The sequence below is a fragment of the Oxyura jamaicensis genome, chromosome Z (genome assembly GCF_011077185.1).
Source record: "Oxyura jamaicensis isolate SHBP4307 breed ruddy duck chromosome Z, BPBGC_Ojam_1.0, whole genome shotgun sequence".
NCBI classification, from domain to species: domain Eukaryota; kingdom Metazoa; phylum Chordata; class Aves; order Anseriformes; family Anatidae; genus Oxyura; species Oxyura jamaicensis.
Window position 1 is genome coordinate 76626829 of NC_048926.1, and position 14929 is coordinate 76641757.

Below are 14929 nucleotides of genomic sequence, written 5' to 3' on the forward strand. Positions count from 1 at the left end.
GAGGAAGTTAACATTTTATAGCAGCACTTCGAAACAGCATAAGCTTTTCAACTGCAATCAGCAGAAATCTAGTTATTTCAGATTTCATTTGTCTTGAGGCATTTGTCAGTGCATTACAGGTTTTAAACTAAAATCAAAGGCTTGTGATGCAATGACTGGAAAAGCAAAATCCTTCCTTAGAATAGAATAACTGCAACTTATGTTCAGTTTTCAGTAGAGAAAATGATGCAACACCTTTTATTGCAGGACCAATAAATATCTTTGTAAAATGTTGAGATCAAAAATGGACTCACCTACGCATGAGCAGCCCATTTTATTTTTAAAATGAAAAATAATGTTGGTAATATGGAAGTTCATTATTCACCTGGTCGTTTTTTTTCTCAGCTGATTAATAATGTTGCAAATATATTCTGCATGTACATAAAAGTGTCCCAATAATCTATGAGTATGCAGGCTATAGATCAACAAGTAAACTAAAGATAAGCTTGCACACAAGATACTGCAAAGTGACTAATAATTAATATAACTAGTGAACTGTTGAAGTACTAACAAAAATCTGCCTGTAAGCAAAGCTGAATCTGTCTAGAAGATAAGTGGGTTTGAGGCTGAAAGTTCCTCCTTGTATTTAAAATCTCTGAGTGTACAACTCTTATTTTTATAGGAAATGAAGCCAAGACAGCATCATTCAGCCATTCTTTTTAAGAACGACTTTGCCCATCTGTCAGCCAGGATTATTATGCATAACTGGTTTCATACTGCTATGCTGCTGTAGCAATAAACTAAAAATGTCAAAATTGTGCTACCAGGCTTTGAAAACAACAGTGAGCCCCCCTGTCCCCCTCCCCATCCCCACAAGTGATAGGACAGGCTTTTGTTCCCAGTGATACACTATTAATAACCTGCAGAAATAAAGCAAATCAGTGCACTGCAATTTAAGAATGTTCTTTGGTAATGTGTTGTGGTTTTTTGTTGTTGTTGTTGTTGTTTTTTTTAGTTATAAAAGAATTTTCACAGATTAACAGAAGAAATCAAGTTTCTTCTTCCTTTTACACTAAATGACTTGGCACTTCTAAGGCAATAATTATGTGATGTAGTAGCTTGAATAAAATTAAGAGGCCTATTAATCTTCATTCTCCAGGAGATAAGAAAGATTATCTGTTATTAGTCAAAAGGACATCCTGGAGCCCCTATTAGAGCTTCATAAACAGACCTCTGGTCAAAATAAGAATGGGCTACTGGCAGGATGTATCCAGCCCTGGGACTCAGTTTTGTCTTTGATCTGACACAGATGTATATTCTTGGCTTTCAGAGCACCCTGTAACGCTTATCAGCTCCCTGCACGTACCGCAGAGCGTGTGGAAAGCACCAGGTACAACTGATTCAAGGGATTAACACATTGCTAAAATTTTTGACCAAGCCTAGAGTTATGTGGGAAACTATTGTCCTGTGTCCCCTAGGTTTAAACAATAAATAAATCACTTTTTACTGAGAGAAACAGAAGGAACAAGCAAAAACAAAACATCTGGACAGATATGGGACAACAAATTGCACTTTTGAAGTAGTTGATGTGTATCTTGGCCACTAGGCCCACCTGGCCGAGTTCAGTTTCTGATCAGGATAAGAAAAAGTAAGGTTGTGAGAATGGATTTCCACATTCCAGACAAAAGTGACAATTCAGTAACTTTCATTTTTACCATCTATGTCATTCTAAAGCTAAGAAACCTTTCCTGATGAAAGATGCACAATAACTGATCAATAGGGCAATATCACACAAATTTTCAATGAGGAATTTCATCAAATGAACCTCCAAACAGTTCAGACACTTTTTTTTTTTTTTTTTTTTCATCCTACTTAATATGAGAACATAAGAAAACATAGTGCAAAAGATTTTCTCAAAAACATATCTATCCATCTCAGGCTGCCACACAACCTTATAACAGGATTTTTGATGTTTTTATAAGGCTAAGAAGCCTAGGTTCTAGCTAAATGAGGTGTGAAACAACTTTCAATCTGAGGGCTTTCCACAAGTAACTCCGGACAAGACACTTCCAGGGTTATGGAAAGAATTCTGCACCATGATAACTCTTCTTTTGCCACCACCTGAGGCCACCTGTGGTCAGGTAGTAACCAAGGCCTCGGCTGTCTGAGTCGTACTGCCAAGTGGACCTTCTGGAAGATCACCCACACATTTTCTAAGCCTGCTTTGTCTTTTGTACCCTTCTCTTACTCACCTGCAAATGGTTCTTCATCATGCTCTGCAGTGCCTACACTGAAGAAAAACAAACCACATGTACATTTTTTTTAACTTAAATCTAGAATAGGCTTCTATATGTATAGCCTCTCTCTGAAATAAACAGAAGGAACTTAATGATTGTTAGTAGCTGTTATAAAGACTCTTAGTGTTTGTGAAATACCACTGGAATGGAATTTTGTAAATTATTTTAAAGTATTAAATTACTCTACCACCACTTCCAATATAGGTAGCTAACTTCATGCTTACTGCTTCCTATGCTTAACATAGAAAGGTATTTGATGTCAGCAATTGTTATGCCATGTTCACACTGAGCAAGTTAGTAAAAACACTTGAATTATTTTTCAAAATATGAAGACAAATTAAGTGACAAATTCCCTGACAGTACTCAGTACTTTGGCTACACCTAATTGTAACTAAGATTTTTTTAAAATAAGAAAACTACCAGAGTTTTTTTTTTTTTTTTTTTTTTTTTTTTTACTGTCTTTTTTCCTGAGCCAAAGACAGTAAAAAAGACAGTAAAAGAGAAATCTATAGCTCTGGCTAGAAAAGCCAGCCTAGTTTTTCCAAAGACATAACTATTATATATAGTAAACAAGGTTCAAACCCAAATAAAACCTTTGGGATTCTGAAGAATATCTGAAGCTGAATATTTGCAATATTCTACATTTGCACATGCAAACAGGTAACCCCTACAGACATCTGATGCAGCTAACAAAAAGCTACAAACCACAGAGAGTAATGTCTGGTCTACCAAAAAAAACAGCAGAGAGATAGGAGATGATCAATTAATTATTAATGAAGTTGAAATCTTAACTTAGGAAGTTTTGAGCAAAACATACACAGAAAGAAGTCTGTGAAATCTTTGCATTAAGAAACCTAAAAAGAAAGTATTTTCAGCTCTGAGCAATGTGTTTTACCTGTAGATCCAATAGATTTTGTTTTCATTTTTGTTTTTCTTTGTGTTCCCAGTGTTCCCATCCCAAAGATTAATCTTTTAAATGGCTCCTGCAGCCTTTGCTCTGTCAGGTAGGTACAAGTCTAATTTATTAGAGCCCACTTCTTACTGTCAAAAAAATCTACACTCTTCTGGAAGGCTTGGAAGAAAGGGAAATTTTCAGTCAGCTTCAGGCATGTGGAGGATGTTGTGACACATCCATTTTCATACTTGGATGGTTAAAAAATAATTTTAGAGGTGTAAATCAGAAATAAACCTGAACACCTGCCAATTGCATCTACCACTAAAAAGTCTAGATAAAAACACGTCAATATAAATTAACTTCTACTAGAAAGCAAGGTATTATATTGGCTGGCAGACAGAAATAAAAGATCTTTGGCTTATCACTGAAATACACTGCCTGTTAAGCATAGCTTCCTATCAAGAATTCGAGTAAAAAATTACCCTTATGCAGTTTACATCTTTTCTCCACTGACTGTAAGTAGATGTTTCTCACTCATGCAATTCTGTTCCACTGAGTGGACAGCTTCCTAACTATTTGCTCTGCAGGCAGCAGAAAATATACCTCAATTACTAGAAAGCAAATCAGCAGTAATTTGTGTACTGACTTGCAACACATTATTGTGCTTATGCCAGATGACTCTGTAGAAGGACATAATTTTCAAATGTATTATGGCATTTAATAATGAAAATATTAATTTTTCACACACACACACAAAGTATTTTAAAGATACATGGGCAATAATATAAAGGTGTTTCTTTGTAATTTTTACAGGAATCTTAAGTATTTTTCTGTACTGATAGATTCCCACCACTCAAAAAGGACTTGCCAAGCTGAGGAGAAGAAGAAACTCCTAAGGTTATACACACCATGGATGTAACTGTCTCATTTTTACCCAATGCCATGCGTTGAACTGACCAGATTTAAAGGTTTAATGAAACTGGGTGGCAGTATTTTGTTCAGAGTAAGCACTGCCTTACATTTCATCTGGGGTTAAGGAACATCCTCGTGTTAGCCCTAAGCCCCCACACAACACACACTGCTTTATGAGTACGAATGTGGTTATCCCCACCAGCTTCGCTGAAAACCCTGGCTCTGGGCACTGCATGCACCCAATAAGGACAAGAGATCCTGAGTTCGCACACAATTACCAGCTCAGTGATCCTGACCTGCTTGTATCACAGGCCAGAGATCCCACCCTGAAAAAAACACAGGTCATTCCCACAAAACTTGTGTTTTAACTTTGATATTTCAACCCCTATGAATTGCAAAGAAATGCAACAGATGAAGCTTCTCCTACACATACTTTGACTTTAGAAGCCCCTTTTCAAAATGAGGATTGAAAAAGGCACTTAAGGATTGAATGAGGATTGAAAAAGGCACCTTGATTTAAAAATACTTTGTGATTCCCCATGGTAAATAGTCCATACTCTATCTTGAGCAAGAACAACAGGGAAGGCTAGAAAAAAAAAAAAAAAAAAAAGAAGAAAAAAATCCACTACAAAAAGTGTTGCTTTTCTTAATATAAAGGGGGTGCCTTGTGCACAGCAATGGTTTTGCTTAGAATCATAGAATCATAGAATGATTTGGGTTAGAAAGGATGCAAATAATTTCTAAATTAAACAAGAAAAAAAATACTAACGTGTTAATTCCCAGCATTTCCAGAATTACCACTGCAATCAGGTTGTATGAACCCTGATAGCATCTACTGTATTCAGTCATTTATTTCTAAGGACAAGATGATGATCCTATGAAGACAACATGATTTGAACTTTGGTTTAAAAGTGATACTTGGTGCATATGTCTGTAATTATGCTGATGCATAAGAGCGTAAAGGTGAGAGGCTAAATCAGAGCTGAACACTTGGGCTTTCAGAGTTCTCTTCGTTTCTTGGCTTCTATTTCTGATTGCACATTCAGCTGCTAAAGGGAGCCTTCAAGAAAAGCAGTCTTTGCTTCTCCAAACAATGCACATTCGAAATGGGCAACTGCCAAGTAGAGAGCAAATAAAAACCAACCAAACAACCAAACAAAACCTACCACACAATCCCTTCCATTTTCTTGTGACTTCTTGTAGCTCATGCTAGCCCCCGTGGCTTTGGTGGCAGGTGAAATTATCTGCTGGCTGAAGTCTGGCTGCACTTCTATTGCTCAGAGGCCAACTGGAGCCTTAATACTGGCACAGCTTCAAAAGAGCTTTTCTTTGAGATGCTGTAGGGCAGCATCAGCTCCTGACAGCAGGCAGGAGGAGCAGCCTGCAGGACTCTTTCTGGCTGCAGCGCAGCAGAGCATGGCAAAACATTGCAGCCACGTGCGGTAACGAATAATGCAACTTGCTCCTGGCGTTATGCAGCTGACTCGTGCAGGGCTTGTTGGAAACTAAAAAAGTAATTCTGCATGAAGTTTTTAGAGGATGACCTTGGCTTTTAATAAGGCAGCTCTTTCAGTGCATTTGCATACACTTCTCTTTTGTATGCTAAATATCCCTTGAAGTGAATGGGTTCTTCTGTTATGTAAATTTGCATACATATATATACTTACATAGAAGTGTATGTTCAAATTTCTTCTTAAAGGTTTTAATATTTCCTTAACCATTAAGATGTTATTTGGGTTACATGAGCATATTCACAAACACAGCCCTTATTTCAATTCTCCATCAAAATTCTGAATTGTGAATTATTTCCCTACGCTTTCCATAGCTTTGTGTGTCCCTACATCAGGGTGTTTTATATATTTGTGTGTGTGTGTGATAAATTCAACTGTGATCAGGTTGTAAATACATGTGGAAGAAGAAGCAAATTTTAAGAAGAAAAACATTGTTGATAGCAAGTAGGAAAAGTAAATTTCTCAAAGTACAGGAAGTCATAGGCTGGGATACACAGTGTAGGTGACCTAGTGAAAAAAAGGCTATAAAATTCTACAAGATTATGTGGTTGATGCAAATGGGGCACTTGTAGCTAAGAACTCACACCCACAACTTGGGTAAGTTTCATTTGCATTATGGTACCAATGACAAAGATATTAAGTACCTCGTATTAGTCACCTAAGTCACACGAAATATTAAAAACACATATTCACATTATTTTATTTAGTCCACATTTCATGTTTTCCTCTGCAGGCTCTGGACGTCATAGCCATATAGTATCATAAAACAATGCAGTTGCACTTGGAAAGTTTAAAATAGCTGCTAGTGCTTGGTTTTGGAAAAACAAACAAACAAACAAACAAAAAACACAAAGCCAACAACAACAAAAAAACACCAACACAAAATTCCAAAGGAATAAATATTTTGCACGGGCACAGGGACTTTTCATGTCTTAGTATTTGCCAATACTGGGATAAATATTGAGCCTTAGAGCTTCAATGTGGAATTTCTGGAGAATATTTGTGATGACAGCTCCTGCCCCTGAGCACCCACAGTGACAGCACATGTAGTGAGCAGACAGTTGACACCTTACCTGACAAGTTCAAGCTATTCTACAAGTTTACGGTTCAATTTTATTAGAAATGAACTATCACCTGTCAGGGCAACTCCATTTTCCCAGTTTCTTAATTCTTCTTATTTTTTGACTTGCAGAATTCCTTGGTATATCTAAGAGCAACAGGACCCAGTCTTGTGCTGGCCTGGTAGGTATAACTGTCAATGCTTCAGCATTCCATGGTGACATTCCATTCCATACTGACAAAATTAACAGCATGATTTTCTTTCTAATATCAGTTGGCGTCATATGTCTATTTTCTCTGCAAAACTTGCCTCAGCTACATTGTCATTGATGCATGCAAAATATATGCTATTTGTTATGCATATCCATGCTTCCAAATACATTTTGGAATACTGAACACTTTCTTTTATCAATGTCTTCTGCACCAGTTTACATTCCCTTCCAGTCATTTCACCCACTCTGACTTCTCTAAAAAATGAACAAAAATAATTTAGGCTAAACAAAGACAAAAATAAGATTTTGTAGAATTTTGCCAGGCACTGAAAATGCATTTAACCTGTTGACAAGTGCATTTAAATCTAACTCACATCAGGTGCACCTTAAAATTTACCAGCATGAAAGCAAGAAATGTACTGCATTCCACACAGATTGTATTTCATTTGCTCATCATGCCCATAGTTTCTAAGGCTGTGTATCAGAGAAGTTAAGTTTACTTCTATAAAGCAGTTGAAATGCAATGATCCCAGAGAAATATGGAACTAATTTCTTTGAAAAGAAATTGCTGAACTAAAAGAAATGAGATGGGGCTTGCCAGTATTTTTATGTGTTACTTACTGTAGAGCATGTAGAGCACATGCTTACTGTAGAGCTCTGCACAAACTCCTGGAATAACAAGCTTTTTCTAAACAGAAAATCAAAACATTAAGAAGGGATGTGATGTCCATTTTTCTCTCCCTAAATGCTGATGATTTTATTTCTACCAAGTTGCCATTCTACTTGTTCCAAGGGTATCATGTCATATAAATAAGGTTCATAGTTATATACACAGTCCAATACTAGTTGGCATCTGTTCTCAGATAATCCTGAAATTGGATTCAGGAAGGTTTTCCTGCCATGCAGCTGATTGTAGATGGAGATATAATATGGCCTTACCAGCTTCTGAAATTTCTTATGAATATTAAGAGCCACAGAATGCCCCTGCATCTGCCAGCTTGAGGTTATGGGTGTTTTGAATAGAATAGAATAGAATAGAATATCCTGAGTTGGAAGGGACCCTTAAGGATCATCAAGTCCAACTCTCTTTGCATCTGGCTTGTTCATTTTTTGCTCAGTAACAGTAACAGGAACAAAAGTAGATCTTTTTAAATTGTTCCTCTTCATTTTTGTTGTTCCCTGTGGAAGTCTGTTATCAGAATGGAGATGGGAAATACAGTGTGGCCTCTCTGGAGTGAATAGAGGCACAAGGGGTAGAGGTCAGGAACTTGCACTGTCCTGGGGAGTAGCAGCTCAGCATTGTCCAAAGCTCCTGTCCACTGTTACAGACATCGTCCCATCAGACAGCATCTTGTGGTCCTCTCTTTCCACTGTGCATCTGCTGTTATCCCATTCTCATATGCTGTTTCCTCATGCTGAGGAGGAATTCTCTGTTCTCCTCACAGCTGCAGGCTGAGACCAGGCCCAGTCTGTTCTCCTAGGCACAGCTGGCCTCAGCACCCTGTCAACACAATTTGTTTCCTATCTCCTTTGAGATCCTTTCTATTAGGCAAAAAGCATTGATTAAAATCTTAGAAATGGGTAGAGAGACCACTGATGCAGAAACCTGAGACCATTTGAGCTGATGGATGTCTCAGTGATGGAAGAAGAGGCAATCTGAAACTGGATTACTATAGGTAAAGAGTTAGACAAGAGTCAGTGAAGAAGAACGTTCCCACAGAGTAAGCATCCTGCTGCTGCAGACCTGAAAATCTAAGGAGAGGGAGAGACCTGCTAATACGTGTTGACCTGATACTTTCATTCTATACTCCTATACTACTAAGGTTCTAGAGAAATCTTTTTAATCTATTTTTTTTTTTTTTTTTTTTTTCCTACTGCTCTAAATCAAACTGTAGATAACAACCATCATGCCTGATGAAGCGGTGGTTTCATCACTGTGGCATTCTGCATAATGATGGAATATTTTCCTATTGTAAATATCATCCTCTCCAATTGGTATGAAAAATTCTGTGAGTTAAATCCCTGTAAAATACAATAATGTGATGAATTATATGTACGATGATCTGAGTTGATTTAAAAAGAAAATATTCTTCCACTCATAACATTTTAAAAATAGCATTTCAAAATGGTGCACATATATCAACTGTGCTTAGGTTTGTCTCCTATCTGCAAGCTCATGCATGGAACCTTCTTTTGCCTTTTGCAGGTGTGATCTTAAATTACTGTAGTTTTCCTGTGCTCCAAAGGGGAATATATTGTGTCTTATTCTCAGCTCCCAAAAGCACACTGATTAGCCTTGCATGTCTCTTGTTCCACTGCTACCATCTGACACAAAGCTGGAAGCTGTTGTAGCAGCTAAAACACCAGTGACAGGCACAAAACAAAGGTTTAGTTCCCACAGCTGCTCAATTAGGAGCATTCTTGTCAGACTGTCTATTTTTTTTTATAATTTGTCTCCAAAACAATCTCACCAATGAAAGGTAGCAATATAAAATTCTAGTCCTCTTTGTGCCTATTGCAATATGCTTAATTATGTTAAAAATTCTTTTTTTTTCCTCCAAAGAGGAATAAAATCAGCAGTTTACTTCTTAAAAGAAAGTATTTAAAAAGTGTTATTTGCTAGTTTTTACTTACTGCTTAAAATGTGTTATACCAAGCTCACCGCTACCAACCTTCCTTCAGAGATATGAATTTTAGAACATTCTCTTGCACTGAAGCACAGACAAGAGATTTGCTAACACAAGCAGAGATTAAATATCTATTACTCCATTTGATGGTTAAGGTAACAAACTGAGGCATTGTAAAAGAGAAATTGGTAATGATGTAACATGCTGCAACTGGTTTCCCTGATATTGAACTGGTTGCGTCAGAAACAATTATTTTTCCCCAAGTTATGTGTGTTGAGCTAGTGAATGTAGGCTCCTCGGGCTTCATAATTGTGCTTCTCTTTTGATATATAAGCTTTAAATGCATATCAGTGTGGAATATTTACAGTATATGCAGCATGACTGATTTAAAATCTTGACATCTGGCTGTGTTGTGATTGCATAAATGCAGAAGTGCTGAAACGTCACAGATTGTTTGCCTAGCTGCAGCAATAAATACTGATTAGCAATAAATGACTTCGCTGTCATGGATGCATTGGGCACTGCTTCCAAACTAACATGTCTACAACTTGTACCTGCCCAAAGCAGGGTGGTGCCTCGAATTATAAAGAAGAAATATCTGCCCCCTACTTTCCCATGATCTTCGTGAATCATCACAGAAGGACTTGGAAAGTGCTGTGGTAGAGGAGCATCAGAGCCACAGAGACAGCAGATACACACCTGGACAAGGGAAGTCCATCTGCAAGGCACTGGTCTAGGGCTAGGGTGTGTGAAAGCAGACCTTGGGTTGTTTTAAGGGGATGTAATGTCCACATGAAAATTTTGGCAGGATGTTTGGCAGGATGTTGGCAACATGCTTCTGGCTGCTGCCATTTCAAGGCAGACTATATTCCTGTTATCTTACTATGAATTATTTTTCATGGTAGGGATATTGTACTGGGCTTTTCTATAGTAATGCAGACTTACCTTTTAACATGAGTATGTCACCTGTGCCGCTTTTCATTGGTAAAATGTTTAAAAGATTCTTCCCTTTTTTCTTCTGTCTTTGAAGTGACATACTTGCATTATAAAATCAACATGCACCTCAGGATACCCTAATTCCCCCTCTAAATCTCACAATTTTGGTGTGGTTTGTAGAAGTGCAAACGTGTGGATTACAGCTATTGAGCAAAGCCCCTCTATGAATTTGAAAAGAGATATGACTTCAGTTGACAGCATTTTTCCCCTCAATTGGATAACTCTGATTTAATTTTTACTCTGGCAACGTGACCAGTGCATGACTGCAATGTGTCATCCAGTATAATGCAACACATCGGATCAATGAATCTGAACATCATCTAAAGCTTACATATTTTCTCCAGAACCACAGAGACGCCACTTCATCCCCTGCAATGCAGCTGCTCAAGAAGGACTCATGAGGTCTTGCAATATGTTCCTAATTCCCAGAGGAAGCTGGCAGCAGCCACAGTAACTTTGAGCTTCAGACCCTGCTAACTTAATTCTCCAGCCAAGGAAAACAGGCAAGCCACTTTTCCTGCAGAGGTGTTGTGAGCTGAATGGGGAAAGATGTCAGTCTGCAAAGCTGGTGGAAATGGGTAATTGAGCTTGTGCTCAGAACTCCTCACTAGGTCATTCTATGGGAACCTGAATTTTTAACAAGTAGCTTTTTCAGACTCAAGTGCTCTCAGAAAGGCAGAGCTTGCTAAAATATCCTTTAGAGCCCTTGGGGACAGTTTGTGGTCACTGTTTAGAATACAGTGTGACCTCTGAGCAGATACACTCAAACAAAACTAAAAGAAAGCGGAGCCATTGCTAGACTTTGTGCAGTATGGGGGATGGGGAACATAGATGTACTAATTGTTATGTGTGTATAAAATAAAGTAAAAATAAAATGAAAATGCATTGATATTGCTATTATGAAATGTTAAATTAAAAAATATGTATTTCTGTATTTTTTGAAATTTGTAAAAATGCAGATTGGCATAAATATGTACTAGTATGGACATGTGTACAAGAAGTAATACAGAATAAATGTGATGGAAAGATTAAGGAAAGATTAAGGGATCAAACATGAATTTGTAGCATCCATATAAGATCCAAGGAGCTACTGTACAAATTAACACCCTCATCCAAAAATAATAATAATAATAATAATAAAGTCTTATAAGCAACACTTTCCTCCTCTTTCCTTGATAGTAACACATAACCTTTTCTACCTCACTGTGCCCCACCATTTCAAGTGATGACACGAGCAGACAATTTATAAGCATCTGCTTAGTTTTTGCTGGGTGGACAAACTCTACTTGCATGGCATCTGCCATCTGCCTCTTCTGCTCCTTATCAGATTCCCCCATAACCACTAAGCCACCTTATATTGCTTCCGTGAAAGTTAGACATTCTGTGTTATCTCATGATATCTTAACCTAAATTACACATTTTTGTTACTCTGAGCTTCAGTTAATACAATGTGCTTTCACCTCGTTCAGTGTGAAACAAAGCAGAGTGAAGCGTGTTTCAGCTTCTGTCTGAGTGAAGGAATCCTATGAGCTCTCATAAAAGATTGAAGCTCGCTTCATGAAGTTATTTTTCAGTACTTTTCACAGTGCTCATGTTTCTAAATTCACTCAGCTGTTTTCCCTTTGACATTTGTAATTGAATACCAAATTCTACGTAAATCATTCCTATTTTTATAGTGTGTTCTGACAATGATATTTTACAACTGTTATTAAGGCAAGTGCATTTAATAACAGAGTGTCTGGTAGTAAAAGAGCCGTGCAGATTTGAGTAATCAGATTTTAAATCTCTATTCCTGCCCTCCATTCCCCACTAGCATTTATGGTGGACATAGCTAATTATGTTCTATGCCTTGATTACTTACTCATCAATGTACCACAAATGTGTTTGGATATTGCAGTAAATTAAGCTTTTTGTACATAACTTGCTATCTGCAAGCTTGCCAATTATTCTCCAGCCATTTTTTTAACCAGGCTGAAAAATATTGTCACTTATACAAATCAAAGCTACTGTCAGTACCTTTAAAGTTTCATATACCATTAGTAACACTTCAAAATCCTTCCACAGAAAACCCTCTTTTGTCCATTGACATAGTTGCTCTTTTATTCCTTTATAAAGTGTAAACTTCTCTGCTCAATTTTACTTAATAAGAGAAACAATATTGTGAAGATCACTTGACACTCTCTCACTTAAAGTTAACTGAAGAGTTTAGAAATATTGATAGTAAAATGATTAGGTAACAGCTAAATGTGTTGTTCTCCTGGTTACCCACTTAATTGCTTACATAGGTAATTCATCCTATGTTGAAGCTACTTCCAGCCATTTAATGAAAGATACTGTATGGTGCTTGACATGAAACAAGTAAAAATCTAAACAAGAAGACACACTTACAGACTTTGGGTGCTTATCACACTTTTCTAGTGCAGTCCTCCTTGGCCATCTGACAGTGCCTTAAGGACTTCTTTACAGTACAGTGTCATGGATGGAACCAGCAGATCTGCTAAAACGGCTCCAAACACTCTGTATTATCTGTCCATACTGGTAATTGCCCTGGCTGCCAACTCCCAACATTTTCTCCATTTTCTGAGGGCTAGCTGGTATTGTGATTTGATGATTTCAGAGGAGAACATACTGGAATAACACCATTCTTGGCATTTAAATTATTGTGTAGAAATATAATTCAGGTTATTACCCTAATAACACTGAAATCAAATCAGTTGCATACTTACATAAAAATAACTTGAAATAAAAATATCAAACAAGAAGCTGGGGTACTCTTATCTCACCTGGCTACTTTGTTCTGAAAGGTGGGCTCCTAAACAACACTAATTGAGTAAACTCAGTGAGTAAAGAGTCAATGGAGAGGAACAGCTTCCTCCAGAGTGCTGCTCGTTCTGTATCACTCAGTTATCTCAGGAAAGCACAAATTACTCTTTGGAATTGACTCTTTAAGAGAGATGACACAGATGGAGAGCCAGTGACTTGCACAGATGCAGCTAAATAGACTTAGGAAAAAATACAGATGCAACTGTAGTAAGGAGTCATACTTGAATGAAATCCTCATAGGATTACAAAACAGAGTAAATTCTACTGTAAGTTGCAGAAACACTTGTAGGATGTGATTCTGCAGAAATAAAGCTGAAAGTCCTATAAAATCAGAGCAGCATCCATGTAGCTGATAAATCAGTCTTTTGTCACTATCCCTGAGACAACCAGATCATGCAAGCTGAGTGGAGAAAACTGCTTTGACTGACACAACACAGAGGCACATGCCCCCTGTTTGTCACGAAGCACTGAGGATTTACTTCCAGCTACATGAGAGCAATTTTTCAAAGCAGTTCCCCAAACAATGGAATTACACAGAGATCTCAGAAGAAAATAAATAATAGTAAAAAAAAAAAAAAAAAAAAGATTAATGAAGTATCACTATTCTGTCCCCACATTCCTGCTCACTTTATTTTTTCTCTGCTTTGACTTGTACTCTCCTCTAGTTCATGTGTATGGTAGATGTCTCTGCAGAAGACCAACATAAGAGCACAAGCTGGACCAAAAGCCCTGAACTCTGCCTCCAAAAGTGGCCAAAAGCAGATAGAAAAGACAAAGTACATAAGTTTCAGCCTGATGCACCTGCATTCTCCATTAATTTTCAGGTAAGGGAATTCCTTCAGTCTAACGTGTTTTGTCTATTTAGTAATTTAAAGGGTTTTCTTCCTGTAAGGGCTAAATGAGTTCTAGTCCAGTTTGCCACTGAATTCAAATCAACCTCTCACAGCCATAAAACCATTAGTCAGAGTCTCTCAGATCTATCAGGAATGGTGTAAGCCACTCAGTATTTTTTTTTTTTTTCATTAATCTGAATCCCACTGTTGATGTTCTCTACTTCTACTTCTCACCTATAGTTGTCTCTCATATTCCTCACAACATGACTGTTTTCCAGGTGGAAATTAAATCTACTTAACCATCAAGTATCTACTTTCAAGTAAACTTGTTCATCTCTCTTTTTTTTTTTTTTAGATATAGTTCAGGAAGGAAACTAAGCAAGTGTATAACCAAGTAATCAAGAAAGACAGTACAGTTAAGTCCAAGGTGAGACAAACAACTTTTATCTATATTTCTCTCCAGTTGTCTTAACCATTTACCCTTTCGCTTAATCTCTGTGCAGGCACTTAAGACTCAGCTGTGATGTTGAGTCACACACACTTTCCTTATCTATATAGAGCGGGCAGTATTTCATTATCAGCTAATGGGCAATACAGAGAAGAAACAGGGTGCAGAAGGCATAAAATTCCTCAACATGCTCAGTGTTGTTGTTTTCTTTCTTTCTTTCTTTCTTTCTTTCTTTCTTTCTTTCTTTCTTTCTTTCTTTCTTTCTTTCTTTCTTTCTTTCTTTCTTTCTTTCTTTCTTTCTTTCTTTCTTTCTTTCTTTCTTTCTTTCTTTCTCTTC

At 37.3% G+C, this 14929-nt stretch overlaps 1 protein-coding gene and 1 long non-coding RNA gene across 3 annotated transcripts in view; both read right to left on the reverse strand.

Annotated features, from left to right (window-relative positions):
• The window catches only part of EDIL3 (EGF like repeats and discoidin domains 3), a 267133-nt gene that overhangs the window by 24280 nt on the left and 227924 nt on the right, over window positions 1-14929 (reverse strand). The window lies entirely within an intron of this gene.
• Window positions 11633-14929, reverse strand: part of LOC118156684 — a 13680-nt gene continuing 10383 nt past the window's right edge. Inside the window, exon 3 of the long non-coding RNA XR_004746379.1 lies at window positions 11633-14147. This is a non-coding gene — a long non-coding RNA (uncharacterized LOC118156684). The remainder of the gene's footprint in view (window positions 14148-14929) is intronic.